At 44.9% G+C, this 16,904-nt stretch overlaps 6 non-coding genes across 6 annotated transcripts; 2 read left to right on the top strand and 4 right to left on the bottom strand.

Annotated features, from left to right (window-relative positions):
* The first annotated feature begins 1,170 nt into the window (after window positions 1-1,170).
* On the top strand, window positions 1,171-1,243 carry trnak-uuu (transfer RNA lysine (anticodon UUU)). The gene has a single exon. It is a non-coding gene; the product is annotated as a tRNA-Lys (tRNA).
* Window positions 1,244-3,211: 1,968 nt separating this feature from the next.
* On the top strand, window positions 3,212-3,300 carry trnay-gua (transfer RNA tyrosine (anticodon GUA)). The gene is given in 2 exon segments: window positions 3,212-3,248; window positions 3,265-3,300. It is a non-coding gene; the product is annotated as a tRNA-Tyr (tRNA).
* Window positions 3,301-12,670: 9,370 nt separating this feature from the next.
* trnat-ugu (transfer RNA threonine (anticodon UGU)) lies at window positions 12,671-12,744 on the bottom strand. Its single transcript has one exon. It is a non-coding gene; the product is annotated as a tRNA-Thr (tRNA).
* A 429-nt stretch (window positions 12,745-13,173) lies between these two features.
* Window positions 13,174-13,247, bottom strand: trnat-agu (transfer RNA threonine (anticodon AGU)). The gene has a single exon. It is a non-coding gene; the product is annotated as a tRNA-Thr (tRNA).
* A 2,689-nt stretch (window positions 13,248-15,936) lies between these two features.
* trnat-ugu (transfer RNA threonine (anticodon UGU)) lies at window positions 15,937-16,010 on the bottom strand. The gene has a single exon. It is a non-coding gene; the product is annotated as a tRNA-Thr (tRNA).
* Window positions 16,011-16,459: 449 nt separating this feature from the next.
* Window positions 16,460-16,533, bottom strand: trnat-agu (transfer RNA threonine (anticodon AGU)). Its single transcript has one exon. It is a non-coding gene; the product is annotated as a tRNA-Thr (tRNA).
* Window positions 16,534-16,904: the final 371 nt, after the last annotated feature.

Here is a 16,904-nt window from a genome sequence, read left to right as displayed (position 1 = left end):
AAAAACCTTCGCAGCGCACCAACATGAAAAAAAATAAGGATTTACTAGGTATTGTCTCACCTGAATGGCAACAGGGTGCTAAAACTATTATCACACATTGCACATTGCATGTTAAAGTATGTCAGTAAGGGAGTAATTAAAAGGGCAAATGTGTGAAGTGCAAGGAGTGACCTTTAGTGGTTAGTAAAAAAGTAGACAGACAAACTAAATAATTACTTGATACAAATCATTTATTTAGTGCAGACAGACCAAGACCAGACACAATAAACTATTCGCTGTAAATATAAATTCACAGCGAAATAGGTTCAGTTCACAATATCCTATAACAAGCTCTATTCAACGAAGTGGTTAAACGTTACAAAGGGCATTACAATTGTTGAAAAACAATAGCACACAGATCAAACATGAGTTCACAATATCCCTTAACAAGCTCTATTCAACGAAGTGGTTAAATGTTACAAAGGGCATTACAATTGTTGAAAAACAATAGCACACGGATCAAACATGCTATCCCCGCCGTTTTATTCGATTTGATTAGACGTTTCGCGACCGAAATGTTTTGTGTTCGGACTGAACGCACACCTGAGCCAAGCACGATCACAATACATATCCACAGTTAATCTAAGCAGTATCATATTGTAATCGTTTCGGTTTGTTATCAACCCTTCCGGATCCAAAACCAGGAGTCAGACACCCTTTTCGGTGGACTCGCTGTTGACTTCTCACAAGCACCATCCGCCTTCACAAAGGCAGCGCTAGCAGTGGAAAGAACGAAGAACTGCAGGAGAAATGCCGGGGCTATTTAGAGCCCGATTATTCATCAAAGAGGGGGGAAACCAAAGCCAAATGAGACTTAGTAGAACAGGAGACATCCAACAACAGTACACAACGGTACAGTACACAATCTATACATAACAATGAACAGGCCCTTAATTCACTCTTTACAGTCCTTTCTCTTATCTCCCAGTAGCCGCTACGGAGAATTGCCGTTGGAATTGCATGAGGACAAGGAGAAAACCCCGGAAATTCGGATTTGTAGTCGAGAACTCGCATTGCCCAAACATCTCATATGCATGTGACCCTTTTCACAGTGAGCTCAGTTTTCTAAACCGACCAGAAAGCGGTCTGGAACAATCATGAAGCCAACACATTGTGTAGCACTTCTCTGAAGCCCGGGTAGCTCAGCCGGTAGAGCATCAGACTTTTAATCTGAGGGTCCAGGGTTCAAGTCCCTGTTCGGGTGCTGTTTGAGACCTTGTTGACCGAGGGCCATGGCGGTGAAAAGCCTGGACGGCCTTCCTGGTGACAATGAGATACGCAGTTGCGGCTAGGCAAGGTGTCCTGTCCTCTTTGCTTCTTTCGGCAAATATCCAGCCTGGGCAAGTGTTGTCTTCCAGAGTCAAGTCAAGCCAGGAACTGTGAGAGATGTTTTTGCTGTTGACGACGTGTCACTTTAGAACAGGACAACATGCATCTCTACTTGACTTGGCACAATCTGTGACGGTTGGGCCTACACAATGTGTCCACACATTTGCTGGCGTCTTGAAATACTTGGAATGATCTGTGGCCCCGTGCCATGCAGAAGTCCACAGCTATGCGTGTCAGCATGCCCTGCTCCTCATCCCCAATGTGCCACTTGTAAGAACTGTGTAAAAAGCGACAGAGAACGTGATCAGCAAAGAAACTCAATTCTCCTGAGAACGACAATCATCGTGCCGATCGTAATCTCAGTGAATACCTGGATGCCCAACAAGCCAAGCCAGTGGTTCCCAAGCGTTGTAATGCCACCGCACACTTTGCTGAGACCAAAAACCTTTGCGGCGCACCAACATGAAAAAAAATAAGGATTTACTAGGTATTGTCTCACCTGAATGGCAACAGGGTGCTAAAACTATTATCACACATTGCACATTGCATGTTAAAGTATGTCAGTAAGGGAGTAATTAAAAGGGCAAATGTGTGAAGTGCAAGGAGTGACCTTTAGTGGTTAGGTAAAAAAGTAGACAGACAAACTAAATAATTACTTGATACAAATCATTTATTTAGTGCAGACAGACCAAGACCAGACACAATAAACTATTCGCAGTAAATATAAATTCACAGCGAAATAGGTTCAGTTCACAATATCCTATAACAAGCTCTATTCAATGAAGTGGTTAAACGTTACAAAGGGCATTACAATTGTTGAAAAACAATAGCACACGGATCAAACATGCTATCCCCGCCGTTTTATTCGATTTGATTAGACGTTTCGTGACCGAAATGTTTTGTGTTCGGACTGAACGCACACCTGAGCCGAGCACGATCACAATACATATCCACAGTTAATCTAAGCAGTATCATATTGTAATCGTTTCGGTTTGTTATCAACCCTTCCGGATCCAAAACCAGGAGTCAGACACCCTTTTCGGTGGACACGCTGTTGACTTCTCACAAGCACCATCCACCTTTACAAAGGCAGCGCTAGCAGTGGAAAGAACGAAGAACTGCAGGAGAAACGCCGGGGCTATTTAGAGCCCGATTATTCATCAAAGAGGGGGGAAACCAAAGCCAAATGAGACTTAGAGGAACAGGAGACATCCAACAACAGTACACAATGGTACAGTACACAATCAATACATAACAATGAACAGGCCCTTAATTCACTCTTTACAGTCCTTTCTCTTATCTCCCAGCAGCCCCTACAGAGATGGCCGCATATTAATCGAGAGGGGCGGTGCTGCTTCTCCATCTCCGTTACAGTATCAAAAAAATAAGCCTACCAAAAGGGCAAGAACAAACACATTGAATAATATTGATAAAATAGATTTCGTTCACCAGTCCAACTTAGAAAAAGGACAAGCAGAGTGCAAGATAAAAAGGAATTCACCATCTGTCCCTTTCATCAATTGCCTTTCAGTACCACTGAAAGCACTGCAACTCAGTGTAGGTGTGCGTTCAGTCCGGCAAACACAACACTTCAGTTATGAAATGCTTTCTACAGGTGATGTATAAATGTAACATTTTCACAAATTTGAATAAGTTTGATTTGACACAAGATTTATGAAGTTGACCTAACGAAATGTCATAATATTTTTGAGGGGATAAAAATCTCAAGACACAATTGGGTAGTCCTCAAGGCACACGGGTTGAAAACCACTGAGCCAAGCCACGGTGCTTCTTGGCTTTGCACGGCCACTGAGACTGCCAGGGGAAGGTTGTGACAGGCTTCCCTTCGATAGCTCAGTTGGTAGAGTGGAGGACTGTAGGTTCCAGGCAGCGGGCATCCTTAGGTCGCTGGTTCAATTCCGGCTCGAAGGAAGCCGTGCTTTTGGTTTGACATCGGTATTGGACGATCTCCCAAATGTCAAGCCATTGGAATTGCATGAGGACAAGGAGAAAACCCCGGAAATTCGGATTTGTAGTCGAGAACTCGCATTGCCCAAACATCTCATATGCATGTGACCCTTTTCACCGTGAGCCCAGGGTGTCTGCTAAGAAAGAAGTAGTGAGAAATGACAATCGGTCATCTGCACGCCTCCCCCCCCCCAAAAAAAAAAAAAAAAAAGGAAAAAACGGCGGGAAAATTCGCCCGCATCGAAAGGGGTCGATAGATCCGCTGCGACGCAGGAGTGCGAGAGGACTCAACGCCACCGAGCATGGGCGTGAGAGGGAGAGCTGCCGCAGTGCGACAAACCGCCCGCGACGCAAGCACCAGATGTCCGCGATGCCAAGGGGAACCGGCGCGCTGCGGAGAACCTGACCAAAATATGGAACGCTTCAAGAATTTGCGTGTCATCCTTGCGCCCAGATAGGCTGAATGTGCTCTGTATCGACATACTAAAATGTAACCAATGGGAACGACTGCTTTTTCTAAAATTCCACTGAAATTGGCAGCCTCAGCCTGCATGGATTGCTTACAATTGCCGCTGGAACAACCCCCGATTTCCCACGTCACTCAATGTGTTTTCTTTCAGCTAGTTGGCTACATGACCCGGAGAGGCGGGCTTTGCGGGTGGACTTCTAACAGTAAATACGTGTTTTGTCAGACGTTGCCTAGGGAGTGAAAAGAATCTTTGAGACTTACAGACAGACATACAGACAGACATCAATATCTCTCTCTCTGTCTCTATCTATATATATATTCTATCAATCTAGCTTTATCTTTATCTATTGATCTATTTTTCTATCTATGCCTCCCTCCATCCCTCCCTCCCTCCCTCCTTCTTTCCTTCCTTCCTTCCTTCCTTCCTTCCTATTATTTTATTTTTTTGCTATCGATCCACGTAAGTAAGCATTTTCTTAATTGATCAATCGGTCTGTCGATTAATGTGTTAATACGATCTGTTTATATGACCTGCTGTGTTTGCGGTGTTATTTCATGCTTTTTATACATTTGATAATAACCCTGGTGTTTTGTGTAAGGTATGTGTCTTCTATACTGTTGAGAGAGAAGTGTTTTGAACCGTAAAAAAGTCAAAGAAACGTATAGTGTTTCACTGCGTCACATAATGATAAGAATAAGAATAGAATAGTATTAATAATAATTAATGATTATTATTATTATTATTATTATTATTCCATCCATCCATCCATCCATTCATTTTCGAAACTGCTTATCCTGGTGAGGGTCGTGGGGAAGCCGGAGACGATATTATTATTATTATTATTATTATTATTATTATTAGTCATTGTGTCACATCATCATCATAATAGTATTAATAATGGTATTAAAATACTATTTAGTAGTAGTAGTAGTAGTAGTATGTGCTGCATTGAAACATAAAACAGAAAAAATCGTGTAGCGTTTCACTGCGTCACATCATCATCATCATAATAATAGTAATAATAATGAGGATGATGATAATAGTACTAGTACGAATCATAATACGAATAATTGTAGCAGTGATACAAGGTATATGATGAATTATAACATATCTTGGGGTCGTAACATAATTGGGGGCTCGTCCGGGAGTTATATTCTTTCCCGTAGTTGCATGCAAATAGTGGTAGTGTTTGTGTGGGTGTTGTGCTGTGCAGGTGGTGTGTTTATATTATTGGTATTGGTTTTTGTGGTGTATTTTGTCACAATTATGGCCAGTTTTGATTTAAGTACTTTTCTGAGTGTCCCGTCTCTGGATCAGCTTGATGTGTGTCGCAAGGCTGATTTATATGCTTTAGCGGATCACTTCTGTTTCACAGTTTCGAGGAACATTGTTAAAGCTCAGTTTAGACAGATCGTCATGGATAAGTTGGTGGAAGGACAAGTGCTCGTTGTGCCTCCGGTGTTGCCTGATCCTGCCCGTGTCCCTGATCCTGCCCCTGCCCCAGTCACCCCGGTGATGCGCACGGCGGCCCCGGCAGTGCGGCCCGTGCCCGGTCTGAAGGAGAGTGTGGGCAGCGCGGAGGCCGCCAATACGGGTGCGGATGCGGAGGCAACAAAACCAGAACCTGGTCACACGTTCTCTACAGCCAGGTGACCAGGTTCTGGTTTTATTGCATATTCCAGGGTCCTCCCTCTCTGCCCGGTTTTCAGGTCCATACCTGGTTGATAAAAAGTTAAGCGACACTGATTATGTGATTCGAACTCCCGACCGCAGACGCCAGTCTCGAGTGTGCCACATTAACATGTTAAAGTTATATCACTCGAGACTGACCCCTCCAGTAAAGTCGTCAGAGAAGATTGCAGAGCCCGATGTCTGCTCTGCTGTCCCAGCCTCTGTGGTTGACACTATGGAGGTTAGTTTTGGTGATGAGGATGGCTTGGTATTGCGAAACACTCCTCAGCAGTGAGCTCGGTTGCTTAATTCTGAAATGTTGCTGGTTTTCCCTTCCCAATTAGCCCATCTACCTAGTGAACAAAGAGAGGACATTATGGAATTAATCCAGGATTTCCCCTGTCTTTTCGGTGATGTCCCCACTCGCACTACAGTTTTGGAACACAATTTAAACGTGGGAAATGCTGCTCCTATTAAACAACATGCCTATCACATTAATTCTACCAAAAGGGACATCATGAAACAGGAGGTAGCATATCTGCTAGAAAATGGCCTTGCTACGCCGAGTTCTAGTCCCTGGAGTTCCCCTTGTATTTTGGTCCCTAAACCCAACGGTACCTACCAATTTTGTACGGATTACCAGAAGGTGAATGCTGTGACTGTCCCAGATTCATTCCCGTTACCAAGATTAGATGATTGCATAGATAAGGTTGGCTCCGCCATCTTTGTCAGTAAGCTGGATCTCCTGAAAGGTTACTGGCAAGTACCATTAACCCCTCGTGACCCCAGATAACTTTCTGCAGTACTCTGTCATGCCCTTCGGCATGCGCAACGCTCCTGCCACTTTTCAGCATTTGGTGAATTTAATCTTGTCTGACGTTCCACACTGTGATGCATATCTGGATGACTTAGTTGTTTATTCATCCGACTGGTCGTCTCATATCATGACGTTACGAGCTGTATTTGAGCGTTTCGCACAGGCGTCATTAACACTCAACCTGGCTAAATGTGAATTTGGAAAAGCTACGGTTTCCTACCTTGGCAAACAGGTTGGCCACGGTCAGGTGCGTCCACTGGACGCCAAGGTATCTGCTATTGTCCCCATGCCCACGACCCGGTGCGAGTTGCAGCGTTTTCTAGGCATGGCGGGCTACTATCGTAGTTTTTGTAGAAACTTTTCTGCGGTAGTCGCTCCACTCACCAGTCTCCTTAGTCCCTCGTCTGCATTTGTTTGGTCCGATGAATGCCAGGATGTTTTTGAGCAGGCTAAAGCACTCCTGTGCAGTACTCCTGTTCTCGCTGCCCCTGACTTTGGACGTCCTTTCAAGTTGGAGGTGGATGCGAGTGCTCGAGGTGCGGCTGCTGTCCTGTTACAGGGGGGTGGTGATGGTGTTGATCACCCTGTGTGTTATTTCTCACAGAAATTCAATAAATGCCAAGTCAATTACTCCACAATCAAGCAGGAAGAATTAGCATTATTATTAGCATTGCAGTTATTTGAAGTTTATATTGGTTCCAGTGCTCTGCCGATTGTTGTATACACTGATCGTTACGTGCGTGTGCTCTGTGTCTGTTCTCCTCCTATCCCTATTGTACGCAGGTGTCCCGCTGTGATTGGCTCTCGTCCCCGTCACTCAACTCCGCTGTTCCGTGCTGTTCCTGTCCAATCAGATGTCTCCAACTACTGCTTAAATACCCCGTCATTCCTCCATTACGAGAGACTACCGATTGCAATGCCATTTCGTGTTGCTACCCTGTCTGTTTGTTTAAAATACCTTTGTGATTGATTGTTTTTCCTTGTGTAAATATCCACTGTTTCTTCTCTGTTTTGTTTCCGTTTACATTGTATTCTGTATTGTGCTCTGTTCAGGGGAGAACGGGTAGATAGGTGAGATACCCATGGGTTTACACGGTTACACGTAGGGATGTATGTTGTCTAGCACATTAGGTATTTAGGTAGGGGCGGTGATCACCCCTCTGTACTAGTTGTTAGGTTTAGATAGTTTAGTTAGTGTAGCTAGTTAGGGTCATCCTACAAGTCAGGTAGTGGTTTACTCTTTTAGACTAGCTTAGATAGGTTTTGTTTTGTTTCAGTGTTAGCCGACACCGCCCAGGGTGTTTTCCTCTGTATATTTGTTCATTATTTGTACCATTATCATCACGTGTTTTTGTATACTGTACATACTTGTACATACTCCCCTCCCCATTGTAAATAAACCCTTCTTATATACACTCACCTAAAGCATTATTAGGAACACCTGTTCAATTTCTCATTAATGCAATTATCTAACCAACCAATCACATGGCAGTTGCTTCTTCATTTAGGGGTGTGGTCCTGGTCAAGTCAATTTCCTGAACTCCAAACTGAATGTCTGAATGGGAAAGAAAGGTGATTTAAGCAATTTTGAGCGTGGCATGGTTGTTGGTGCCAGACGGGCCGGTCTGAGTATTTCACAATCTGCTCATTTACTGGGATTTTCACGCACAACCATTTCTTGGGTTTACAAAGAATGGTGTGAAAAGGGAAAAACATCCAGTATGCGGCAGTCCCGTGGGCGAAAATGCCTTGTTGATGCTAGAGGTCAGAGGAGAATGGGCCGACTGATTCAAGCTGATAGAAGAGCAACTTTGACTGAAATAACCACTCGTTACAACCGAGGTATGCAGTAAAGCATTTGTGAAGCCACAACACGTACAACCTTGAGGCGGATGGGCTACAACAGCAGAAGACCCCACCGGGTACCACTCATCTCCACTACAAATAGGAAAAAGAGGCTACAATTTTCACAAGCTCACCAAAATTGGACAGTTGAAGACTGGAAAAATGTTGCCTGGTCTGATGAGTCTCGATTTCTGTTGAGACCTTCAGATGGTAGAGTCAGAATTTGGCGTAAACAGAATGAGAACATGGATCCATCATGCCTTGTTACCACTGTGCAGGCTGGTGGTGGTGGTGTAATGGTGTGGGGGATGTTTTCTTGGCACACTTTAGGCCCCTTAGTGCCAATTGGGCATCGTTTAAATGCCACGGCCTACCTGAGCATTGTTTCTGACCATGTCCATCCCTTTATGACCACCATGTACCCATCCTCTGGTGGCTACTTCCAGCAGGATAATGCACCATCTCACAAAGGTTGAATCATTTCAAATTGGTTTCTTGAACATGACAATGAGTTCACAGTACTAAACTGGCCCCCACAGTCACCAGATCTCAACCCAATAGAGCATCTTTGGGATGTGGTGGAACGGGAGCTTCGTGCCCTGGATGTGCATCCCACAAATCTCCATCAACTGCAAGATGCTATCCTATCAATATGGGCCAACATTTCTAAAGAATGCTTTCAGCACCTTGTTGAATCAATGCCACGTAGAATTAAGGCAGTTCTGAAGGCGAAAGGGGGTCAAACACAGTATTAGTATGGTGTTCCTAATAATCCTTTAGGTGAGTGTATATATATATATATATATATATATATATATATCTTATTGATATTGTGTTGGTTTTTGCACTCCCTTCACTCTCCCACTACTGCATTTGTGTGTTTTATGTTATGTTCCTCTTATCCCCTTACATCAGCCACTTGGGGTCATAACAGTGAGCAAACGTACAAAATCAGCAGGGGATCAAATACTTTTTTCCCTCACTGTATACGTGAAAAATGACATTGAGGCAGAAGAACTCAAATTACATCCCAGTAACGGAACAGAATCTTTGTGAAACTTTCGAACAAGAGATCAGGATAAATGAGGAGGAGGTACTAAAGGGACTAGCAGAATTAAAAACAAACAAATCACCTGGGCCAGATGGGATATTTCCAATGGTACTTAAAGAAATTAGGGAAATTATTTATAGGCCGCTAACTCAAATATTCCAAATGACACTTAGAACAGGGGATGTGCCAACTGACTGGAAGACAGCAAATTTCATACCAATCCACTGCACCACTGCAAATGTTGGAAAAAATGATTAGACAGAAACAGAGGAGCATCTTAATGAAAACCATATTCTTGGAGATAGTCGGCATGGGTTTAGATGAGGCAGATCATGACTTACTAATTTATTAGAATTTTTTGAAAATGCAGTTGCAGCTGTAGATCAGGTGAAAGTATATGATATGATATATTTAGATTTCTATGACTCTTGATATCTAACTCTCTTGCTTGCTATCGCTCCCCCAATGGTCAGTAGCATAGTAGCATAACAGCAGATCACGGACCACTGTCAATCAGATGCTTGCCTTGCCGTCCATCCATCTATCTATCTATCTATGACTCTTGATATCTAACTCTCTTGCTTGCTATCGCTCCCCCAATGGTCAGTAGCATAGTAGCATAACAGCAGATCACGGACCACTGTCAATCAGATGCTTGCCTTGCCGTCCATCCATCCATCTATCTATCTATCTATCTATCTATGACTCTTGATATCTAACTCTCTTGCTTGCTATCGCTCCCCCAATGGTCAGTAGCATAGTAGCATAACAGCAGATCACGGACCACTGTCAATCAGATGCTTGCCTTGCCGTCCATCCATCCATCTATCTATGACTCTCGATATCTAACTCTGTTGCTTGCTATCGCTCCCCCAATGGTCAGTAGCATAGTAGCATAACAGCAGATCACGGACCACTGTCAATCAGATGCTTGCCTTGCCGTCCATCCATCCATCTATCTATCTATCTATCTATTACTCTTGATATCTAACTCTCTTGCTTGCTATCGCTCCCCCAATGGTCAGTAGCATTGTAGCATAACAGCAGATCACGGACCACTGTCAATCAGATGCTTGCCTTGCCGTCCATCCATCCATCTATCTATCTATCTAGCTAGCTATCTATCTATGACTCTCAATATCTAACTCTCTTGCTTGCTATCGCTCCCCCAATGGTCAGTAGCATAGTAGCATAACAGCAGATCACGGACCACTGTCAATCAGGTGCTTGCCTTGCCGTCCATCCATCCATCTATCTATCTATCTGTCTATCTATGACTCTTGACATCTCACTCTCTTGCTTGCTATCGCTCCCCCAATGGTCAGTAGCATTGTAGCATAACAGCAGATCACGGACCACTGTCAATCAGATGCTTGCCTTGCCGTCCATCCATCCATCTATCTATGACTCTCGATATCTAACTCTTTTGCTTGCTATCGCTCCCCCAATGGTCAGTAGCATAGTAGCATAACAGCAGATCACGGACCACTGTCAATCAGATGCTTGCCTTGCCGTCCATCCATCCATCTATCTATCTATCTATCTATTACTCTTGATATCTAACTCTCTTGCTTGCTATCGCTCCCCCAATGGTCAGTAGCATTGTAGCATAACAGCAGATCACGGACCACTGTCAATCAGATGCTTGCCTTGCCGTCCATCCATCCATCTATCTATCTATCTAGCTAGCTATCTATCTATGACTCTCAATATCTAACTCTCTTGCTTGCTATCGCTCCCCCAATGTTCAGTAGCATAGTAGCATAACAGCAGATCACGGACCACTGTCAATCAGATGGTTGCCTTGCCGTCCATCCATCCATCTATCTATCTATGACTCTCAATATCTAACTCTCTTGCTTGCTATCGCTCCCCCAATGGTCAGTAGCATAGTAGCATAACAGCAGATCACGGACCACTGTCAATCAGATGGTTGCCTTGCCGTCCATCCATCCATCTATCTATCTATGACTCTCAATATCTAACTCTCTTGCTTGCTATCGCTCCCCCAATGGTCAGTAGCATAGTAGCATAACAGCAGATCACGGACCACTGTCAATCAGATGCTTGCCTTGCCGTCCATCCATCCATCTATCTATCTATCTAGCTAGCTATCTATCTATGACTCTCAATATCTAACTCTCTTGCTTGCTATCGCTCCCCCAATGGTCAGTAGCATAGTAGCATAACAGCAGATCACGGACCACTGTCAATCAGGTGCTTGCCTTGCCGTCCATCCATCCATCTATCTATCTATCTGTCTATCTATGACTCTTGACATCTCACTCTCTTGCTTGCTATCGCTCCCCCAATGGTCAGTAGCATTGTAGCATAACAGCAGATCACGGACCACTGTCAATCAGATGCTTGCCTTGCCGTCCATCCATCCATCTATCTATGACTCTCGATATCTAACTCTTTTGCTTGCTATCGCTCCCCCAATGGTCAGTAGCATAGTAGCATAACAGCAGATCACGGACCACTGTCAATCAGATGGTTGCCTTGCCGTCCATCCATCCATCTATCTATCTATGACTCTCAATATCTAACTCTCTTGCTTGCTATCGCTCCCCCAATGGTCAGTAGCATAGTAGCATAACAGCAGATCACGGACCACTGTCAATCAGATGGTTGCCTTGCCGTCCATCCATCCATCTATCTATCTATGACTCTCAATATCTAACTCTCTTGCTTGCTATCGCTCCCCCAATGGTCAGTAGCATAGTAGCATAACAGCAGATCACGGACCACTGTCAATCAGATGCTTGCCTTGCCGTCCATCCATCCATCTATCTATGACTCTCGATATCTAACTCTTTTGCTTGCTATCGCTCCCCCAATGGTCAGTAGCATAGTAGCATAACAGCAGATCACGGACCACTGTCAATCAGATGCTTGCCTTGCCGTCCATCCATCCATCTATCTATCTATCTATCTATTACTCTTGATATCTAACTCTCTTGCTTGCTATCGCTCCCCCAATGGTCAGTAGCATTGTAGCATAACAGCAGATCACGGACCACTGTCAATCAGATGCTTGCCTTGCCGTCCATCCATCCATCTATCTATCTATCTAGCTAGCTATCTATCTATGACTCTCGATATCTAACTCTCTTGCTTGCTATCGCTCCCCCAATGGTAACGTATGTTGCATTCAACGACAAAGAAAATCGTGTGCTGGAAATGATTTTTGGCAACTGTGAAGGAACTGCACGACTGCAGCAACCACAACAGCTCTGTCTGTCTGTGTGGCGCAATCGGTCAGCGCGTTTGGCTGTTAACCGAAAGCATGGTGGTTCGAATCCACCCAGGGACGGCCCACTTTTCCCCCCGCCCCTTGTTATTGTTTCTACTTCTGGCGGTCAGCTTGCCAGACTGCGGCTACAGTAACCTTAAGCTGCTTGCTGCGGACGGCCATCTTGCAAGAATGTATTGATCGTTTAGAAACTTCCTTTCCATTGCCTAGGCCAACATAAACCAAGGCACTGCTGGGAGTCGAACCCAGGGTTTCCTGTTTACAAGACAGGTGCTTTGACCAACTAAGCCACGGTGCCAGGACTCTCCCATTCCCCAGTGCCTACACTCAGGCGTAAGGCACAAAACAAAACAAAACAAAACAAAACAAAACAAAACAAAACAAAACAAAACAAAACAAAACAAAACAAAACAAAACAAAACAAAACAAAACAAAACAAAACCTGGATGCAGGCTGCAACAAAGGAAGCACACAGAGGTGAAAACGTAAGGTTGACGGGAGCAACAAGCTCCCTGTTGCGACTGTCCAGGGGCGGCAATGGGAATTGGACATTAGCCGTAGCGCGTGTCCTTTGGGTTCTGGTTCTTCTTTACAAACCGGCATCTGTCCAGTTGGCTTTCCGGTTCATTACGTCCTCTGATGGCTTTACGATAAGCCTATCTTGCTAAAACTGATGGTCGACAAAAGGGAAGCACAAGCTTAGCAAGGAGCACAGAAAGCCCGCCTAAGGCACCGCTGGGATTTGAACCCAGGACCTCCTGTTTACTAGACAGGCACTTTAACCAACTGAGCCACGGCGCCAAATCTGCTGCTGCTGCTGCTGATAGTAGCATAACAGCAGATCACGGACCACTGTCAATCAGATGGTTGCCTTGCCGTCCATCCATCTATCTATCTATGACTCTCAATATCTAACTCTCTTGCTTGCTATCGCTCCCCCAATGGTCAGTAGCATAGTAGCATAACAGCAGATCACGGACCACTGTCAATCAGATGGTTGCCTTGCCGTCCATCCATCTATCTATCTATGACTCTCAATATCTAACTCTCTTGCTTGCTATCGCTCCCCCAATGGTCAGTAGCATAGTAGCATAACAGCAGATCACGGACCACTGTCAATCAGATGCTTGCCTTGCCGTCCATCCATCCATCTATCTATCTATGACTCTCAATATCTAACTCTCTTGCTTGCTATCGCTCCCCCAATGGTCAGTAGCATTGTAGCATAACAGCAGATCACGGACCACTGTCAATCAGATGGTTGCCTTGCCGTCCATCCATCCATCTATCTATCTATGACTCTCAATATCTAACTCTCTTGCTTGCTATCGCTCCCCCAATGGTCAGTAGCATAGTAGCATAACAGCAGATCACGGACCACTGTCAATCAGGTGCTTGCCTTGCCGTCCATCCATCCATCTATCTATCTATCTGTCTATCTATGACTCTTGACATCTCACTCTCTTGCTTGCTATCGCTCCCCCAATGGTCAGTAGCATTGTAGCATAACAGCAGATCACGGACCACTGTCAATCAGATGCTTGCCTTGCCGTCCATCCATCCATCTATCTATGACTCTCGATATCTAACTCTTTTGCTTGCTATCGCTCCCCCAATGGTCAGTAGCATAGTAGCATAACAGCAGATCACGGACCACTGTCAATCAGATGCTTGCCTTGCCGTCCATCCATCCATCTATCTATCTATCTATCTATTACTCTTGATATCTAACTCTCTTGCTTGCTATCGCTCCCCCAATGGTCAGTAGCATTGTAGCATAACAGCAGATCACGGACCACTGTCAATCAGATGCTTGCCTTGCCGTCCATCCATCCATCTATCTATCTATCTAGCTAGCTATCTATCTATGACTCTCAATATCTAACTCTCTTGCTTGCTATCGCTCCCCCAATGTTCAGTAGCATAGTAGCATAACAGCAGATCACGGACCACTGTCAATCAGATGGTTGCCTTGCCGTCCATCCATCCATCTATCTATCTATGACTCTCAATATCTAACTCTCTTGCTTGCTATCGCTCCCCCAATGGTCAGTAGCATAGTAGCATAACAGCAGATCACGGACCACTGTCAATCAGGTGCTTGCCTTGCCGTCCATCCATCCATCTATCTATCTATCTGTCTATCTATGACTCTTGACATCTCACTCTCTTGCTTGCTATCGCTCCCCCAATGGTCAGTAGCATTGTAGCATAACAGCAGATCACGGACCACTGTCAATCAGATGCTTGCCTTGCCGTCCATCCATCCATCTATCTATGACTCTCGATATCTAACTCTTTTGCTTGCTATCGCTCCCCCAATGGTCAGTAGCATAGTAGCATAACAGCAGATCACGGACCACTGTCAATCAGATGGTTGCCTTGCCGTCCATCCATCCATCTATCTATCTATGACTCTCAATATCTCACTCTCTTGCTTGCTATCGCTCCCCCAATGGTCAGTAGCATTGTAGCATAACAGCAGATCACGGACCACTGTCAATCAGATGCTTGCCTTGCCGTCCATCCATCCATCTATCTATGACTCTCGATATCTAACTCTTTTGCTTGCTATCGCTCCCCCAATGGTCAGTAGCATAGTAGCATAACAGCAGATCACGGACCACTGTCAATCAGATGGTTGCCTTGCCGTCCATCCATCCATCTATCTATCTATGACTCTCAATATCTAACTCTTTTGCTTGCTATCGCTCCCCCAATGGTCAGTAGCATAGTAGCATAACAGCAGATCACGGACCACTGTCAATCAGATGGTTGCCTTGCCGTCCATCCATCCATCTATCTATGACTCTCGATATCTAACTCTTTTGCTTGCTATCGCTCCCCCAATGGTCAGTAGCATAGTAGCATAACAGCAGATCACGGACCACTGTCAATCAGATGCTTGCCTTGCCGTCCATCCATCCATCTATCTATCTATCTATCTATTACTCTTGATATCTAACTCTCTTGCTTGCTATCGCTCCCCCAATGGTCAGTAGCATTGTAGCATAACAGCAGATCACGGACCACTGTCAATCAGATGCTTGCCTTGCCGTCCATCCATCCATCTATCTATCTATCTAGCTAGCTATCTATCTATGACTCTCGATATCTAACTCTCTTGCTTGCTATCGCTCCCCCAATGGTCACGTATGTTGCATTCAACGACAAAGAAAATCGTGTGCTGGAAATGATTTTTGGCAACTGTGAAGGAACTGCACGACTGCAGCAACCACAACAGCTCTGTCTGTCTGTGTGGCGCAATCGGTCAGCGCGTTTGGCTGTTAACCGAAAGCATGGTGGTTCGAATCCACCCAGGGACGGCCCACTTTTCCCCCCGCCCCTTGTTATTGTTTCTACTTCTGGCGGTCAGCTTGCCAGACTGCGGCTACAGTAACCTTAAGCTGCTTGCTGCGGACGGCCATCTTGCAAGAATGTATTGATCGTTTAGAAACTTCCTTTCCATTGCCTAGGCCAACATAAACCAAGGCACTGCTGGGAGTCGAACCCAGGGTTTCCTGTTTACAAGACAGGTGCTTTGACCAACTAAGCCACGGTGCCAGGACTCTCCCATTCCCCAGTGCCTACACTCAGGCGTAAGGCACAAAACAAAACAAAACAAAACAAAACAAAACAAAACAAAACAAAACAAAACAAAACAAAACAAAACAAAACAAAACAAAACAAAACAAAACAAAACAAAACAAAACAAAACAAAACAAAACCTGGATGCAGGCTGCAACAAAGGAAGCACACAGAGGTGAAAACGTAAGGTTGACGGGAGCAACAAGCTCCCTGTTGCGACTGTCCAGGGGCGGCAATGGGAATTGGACATTAGCCGTAGCGCGTGTCCTTTGGGTTCTGGTTCTTCTTTACAAACCGGCATCTGTCCAGTTGGCTTTCCGGTTCATTACGTCCTCTGATGGCTTTACGATAAGCCTATCTTGCTAAAACTGATGGTCGACAAAAGGGAAGCACAAGCTTAGCAAGGAGCACAGAAAGCCCGCCTAAGGCACCGCTGGGATTTGAACCCAGGACCTCCTGTTTACTAGACAGGCACTTTAACCAACTGAGCCACGGCGCCAAATCTGCTGCTGCTGCTGCTGATAGTAGCATAACAGCAGATCACGGACCACTGTCAATCAGATGGTTGCCTTGCCGTCCATCCATCTATCTATCTATGACTCTCAATATCTAACTCTCTTGCTTGCTATCGCTCCCCCAATGGTCAGTAGCATAGTAGCATAACAGCAGATCACGGACCACTGTCAATCAGATGGTTGCCTTGCCGTCCATCCATCTATCTATCTATGACTCTCAATATCTAACTCTCTTGCTTGCTATCGCTCCCCCAATGGTCAGTAGCATAGTAGCATAACAGCAGATCACGGACCACTGTCAATCAGATGGTTGCCTTGCCGTCCATCCATCCATCTATCTATCTATGACTCTCAA

The sequence above is a fragment of the Amia ocellicauda genome, chromosome 2 (genome assembly GCF_036373705.1).
Source record: "Amia ocellicauda isolate fAmiCal2 chromosome 2, fAmiCal2.hap1, whole genome shotgun sequence".
Classification (NCBI taxonomy): Eukaryota; Metazoa; Chordata; class Actinopteri; order Amiiformes; family Amiidae; genus Amia; species Amia ocellicauda.
This window is presented reverse-complemented; position numbering and strand designations above follow the sequence as displayed.